This window comes from Anopheles aquasalis, chromosome Y, assembly GCF_943734665.1.
Source record: "Anopheles aquasalis chromosome Y, idAnoAquaMG_Q_19, whole genome shotgun sequence".
Lineage (NCBI taxonomy): Eukaryota > Metazoa > Arthropoda > Insecta > Diptera > Culicidae > Anopheles > Anopheles aquasalis.
Window position 1 is genome coordinate 522,501 of NC_064879.1, and position 5,000 is coordinate 527,500.

At 50.9% G+C, this 5,000-nt stretch overlaps 1 pseudogene; it reads right to left on the reverse strand.

The window, feature by feature from the left end:
• The window catches only part of LOC126579703 (uncharacterized), a 1,692-nt pseudogene extending 1,369 nt beyond the window's left edge, over nucleotides 1-323 (reverse strand).
• Nucleotides 324-5,000: the final 4,677 nt, after the last annotated feature.

A 5,000-nucleotide genomic window follows, 5' to 3' on the forward strand; every position in this document is an offset into this window, starting at 1 on the left:
TGCTCGATCCGATACACGATCCACGTCCGGTACAGCCAGATCGTAGACTGACACGGTAGCAGCAGCTGGTAGAGCCGGAACAGCACCCGGGCAGGCAACCGGTACTGGCCGTCACGTGCATCCGATCGCAGCGCAACAGCTACGGAGGGATGGGGACGCGTAAGATCGATGTCGACGCTTCTTAGGACGCGCCAGGCGACCGCGGTGCTCTTACCCGATAGCAGCAGGTGCAGATCCAACAGCGCGAACTGATCACTGGTGGCCGGCCGGTACACCAGGTATCGCCGTACCGTCTGCACCACTCGCCGACCGTACGGTCTCATGTGTGCTGCAGCTGCAGTTTTTGCAAGGAGCCAAAGCACAGCCAATCACAGGAGCCACTCACAGGATGTCACCGACTGATGCAGGTACGACTCTTTTCTGAACCTCCGTCCTTTTAAACATATATATACAGATCCTGGCTGCGTGGGGCTGGGAACCGAATGCGGTCCATCGGTTCGCTGCCAGATTGTTTGTTTTTCCAACTTTTAATGATGGGTACTAAGTTTTGGATGACGCAGAGTAGTAGTAGTTGTTGTTGTTGGTGTGACTCGAGGGCCTCTCTAGCTTTAGGCTCTCTAGTCGATTCCTGCAATTAGGTTGCCAGCCAACCAGCACACCTCCGGTCCTTGCGGTCCAGCACAGGTCCTCCACTGCACCCAACGCCAATGAGTAGAAGAACAAAGAAACAGCCACCAGGGATGGGTGTGCGTGTGCACGAAGGAGCCCGAGGGGTGGTTGGTGTCCTTTTGGCTTGATTCGATTCGCATTAGCATGACGCACGTGAAGAGCTCGGTCTCGGAAGCAGTCTCTTCGTTTCTTCATTTTTTGTAGCCACTCAGTTTTTGGTCTCTGCTGTTAGAAGATATAAACCGGACGTGCGTCACGCGTGGCAGTGTGTGTGTGTGTGTGTGTGTGTCTATCTTCTCCTATCTTCCTCCGAGCAGTTCCTGTAATTCGCAACTTTTTTGTTGTTGCAGATGTTGGCAGACGACCTTCTCCCGGGTCTAACGCGTCTATAGCGAACACTTTTCATCGACCAAGCCAGTAATTTCTGTCCCGCGGTGCTAGGTTGGCGCTGGAAGAGGTGCTTCAACTACTACACAACCTGCCTCGTTCCGCTTGGTCAAAGATTATACGCGGCCAAATTTAGCTCCCAGCCACAGTGAAGCTACAACGTGCGCCACGAGCTGTGCTTCGTTACTGTGCTGGATCGATGGCCCCCACTCGATTGATTTAGGAGTCCTGCGGATTCCATTTTGGCGTGGTTTATGACTTGCGCCTGGCCTGCGAATGGCGCGCTCGGTTACGATGGCCAGCTACATGTGCAGGACGTTCGCGCGTCACCTTCATAGTGTTGCTGCTGCTGCTGCTGCTGCTTCTGTTGTTTTACCACCGTGGTTGTAGGCCGTGTTGCTGTCTGTTATTGTTTCACTTTCAGGCCATTGGCATGCAGACAGACAGACAGACAGACAGGCGGACGGACGGACGGACGGACGGAATGTCTGCATTTGGGCTTGACGCACGAACGAGAGCGAGCGAATATTTATTGGCTTTCGGGGGCTTGATCGATCGTGCTTGATCGCGATGCGTGCTAGCATGCTACGGCACGATGGTGCGTGCACCAAGAAGGAGAGATACAGGATCGTGCATTCCCAAGGATCGTGCATTCGCCCTGCCACTCAGCTCATCACACAAACCAGCCACGTCGTCCATTAGTGTAAAACTGCGGCTACCCGATGGAAAGGGCCCTTTTTCAAATCTTGGAGTTTTGTAGGTTTTTGGATGGAATTTTTACGGTCGTACTAGTAATTGTTGTGTATTCGGACACGATAAGTATTCGCGAATACTTTACGTATCGTGTAGACGTAGTTGAAGCGGCACGTCGCGCTAAAAAGGTCATAAATAAGAGCAAATTCACGCACGTACAAACTCTCTCTCACGCTCTCTCTCTCTCTCTCTCTTTCTCTTTTTTTCTTTCTATCTCTTTTTTGTATTTCTTTCCGATAAAGCACCAGACCTACCGTCCGGAGGTACTGTACTAGGTGGCTTCAGACCAAGGACCTTTCCTTCAGGGAAAGAAATATTCGCCGAAATGGTCACTCGTGCTACGTGCTACGCCTGCCATAGGTCCTGCACTCGCTCGTTCGCTCGCTCGGTCAGGTGCCCGCGGTCCTTGGAGTGCTATTTTTCCTTGTTACCGAGCTGAGCGCGCGTGTGTGAGGGTGCCGGGTATCTAAACCTTTAACTTACGAATGCACCAACCAACGACGGTGCAAGCGGAGCGGCAAGGAAGAATGCAAAGGGAAGGCGAACAGGATAAAGAGTGTGGATTATGATGGGATGCCGCTCTCTAATGGATGATAATAAATTCGATCCGCTTTACACCCTTTGACCGAACACACGCACGCGCCTGCACTCTCGTTACATGGGTTGCACGCGCGTGACGAAACTAATTAATGAAACGACCGCACGGAATGCCGAACGAGACGGCGAAAGGCTGCCCAGGCAATGTTTAACAGCAGCAGCAGTAGCAGCCTACCACGATCCCTGGAATACAGAACTCTCAGTGGGGGGGGGCGACGGGAAATACGGAAACATGAATTACGAAAGATGATAATATGATGAGTCGGTTGGTGGTTGAAGGAAGCGAAGAAATGAATCGAAGAGGTCGGGTATTAACACTAGACGCCAGCTAGACAGTGTAACAGCGAGAGAGAGAGAGAGAAAGAGAGAGCAAGAAAAGCGGTAGCTAGAGAAAGAGAAATAGAGAGATAGCGAGAGCGATCAAACAAATCTACAAATGACCGATAATAAGCACCATCCAGCGGTCAGATAACGTAAACGTTAATTCGTTTTTAAAAACCGAGATTTTCTGTGACGAAAGCATCTGATCTCATTTGAATCGTATACAAATTTACCTAAAGGTCGTATTGTTTGTAATCTACGATTGACTAGGGCTCGATCAAAGGGGGTCTATTGCACCCAATAAAATCAAAGCGATTAATAAGCGATTTTTGTTTATTTTTTTCGTAGCTTTTCCTTCCTTTTCTGCGCCTTGCAATTCAAACGACACGCACATCGCGTCCTTCAATCCATTTTCGATTGACACTTTTCCAGACGAACACGCGAGATCCATTCGGTTCCATCAATTGGTTGTTTGCATGATGTCACCCTTGCTCTTTGCAGTGGAGTAGCTCCTCTGCACAATTGCCTAAGATTGTCTTATTAGAGGAACACCAGGGTGCAACTCATTCTCGCTATAAAAACTAAACAAAAATGGTTCACGGTCCTGGGCACATGGGCCCCGCGCTGGTTGTGGTCACCAAATCCTTGCAGTAGTGATGGGCGCTCGCACCACCGATTCCATTCCGATTGCTCCTGCAAAAAATCGGAATCTATTCCGAGCCCGAGCCCGAGCCCGAGTCGACTCCGACCCAGATCGATTCCGGGAATTTCAGGGGGGAAGTTCGGCGCAGCGCAGTAGTGACTGTGCTTCTGCTTTGGTACGGCATTCGCCGTAGTTGTTGATTGTTTTGTTTTAGCTTACGGCTTTGTTTACGTTTTCGTGGTCTACCTGCTGCTGGGCTCCCGTCTAGTAGAGCCATGGTCACATAATGAGGGAATTCCCCAAACAATTAAACGTCGATCTTGACCATTACAGTATAGCGAGACGCCATCGACCGCTCAGCCATCGGCGCCTGGCGCCTCTCGATTCCGGGAATTGAGACTTGAGGGGGGCAAGTGCGGCGCAGCGCAGTGACTGTGCCTCTTGCTTGGTATAGCCATTTGCCATTTGCGCTTCTTTTTTATTAAAGAGGAGTTAGCGGCTTTTTTGTTTTGGCTTGGTATTTATTGACCGTGAAAATTATGAGCTATTTGCTGCAATACTCAACAACTCTCGTTGAGCCAAGGTCACAATGAATGAATTCCACAGTTAAACATAGATCTTGAGATTAAACCTCCTCCTCTTCAGCCCTTCCGTCACAACTTACGGGAAGTTGATTCCGGCTGATGTCGGAATCGTCGGCTATCGATTCCGGACTGAGGCCTGTTTTGCCCATCACTAGTTTGCAGAAAAGTTTACTAGATTGCCTGGAAAATCAAACATATTAGAAGGGGGACGCACGTATTTAACTTTACCGTGTACGCCGCCACGGAACCATATACTGACCACTCATGGGACGCGATCTCCCTAGTCTCGCACTAAATCTCGCTCCCTCTCGCTATTGCCGGGACCCGAAGCTTGGATGCGTACGGCGTTGATCCGAGAGGCAGACGCGCTCGCAGCAGCAGCAGACTGCACGGCATCTCAGGGAAAAGCGGTTTTCACCGACAAGGAGATGCACCCATCTGCCGGTAGGCTGATGTTGGTGTTGGCGAGCAAGCGCGCGAGAGAGAGAGAGAGAGAGAGAGAGAGAGAGAAGGGTGCAAAGACACGATTGGCTACGGGAACCAATCAGCGCCCATGGTTCCGCTCGGTCCGGCCGAACGTGAATATCCCGAGGTGTACAGCATCCGATCGCACCGGTCTCCCCCCCCCCCCTCTCTTTCTCTCTCTCTCTCTCTCTCTCTCTCTCTCTCTCTCTCTTTCTTTCTTTCTTTCTCTCTCCTCTCGTTCTTTCTCTCTCTCTCTCTCTCTCTCTCTCTCTCTCTTTCTCTCTCTCTCTCTCTCTTTCTCTCTCGCTCTTTCTCTCTCTCTTTCTTTCTTTCTCTCTCTGCTTCTAGTTCTCTCTCTCTCTCTCTCTCTCTCTCTCTCTCTTTCTCTCTTCTCTCTCTCTCTCTCTCGCTCTCCTTCTCTCCCTCTCTTTCTCGGTGCTCTTGTTGGCTCTCGCTGCTGCTGCGCGCCTGCTCTCTCTCTATCTCTCCCTCTCGAGATCGAGCAGAGATTGAGTACCGAGTCCAAGCGACAGCGGACGGCGGACGGTCTCGTGAATTCAAGCTTCGACTGCTCTCAGTGA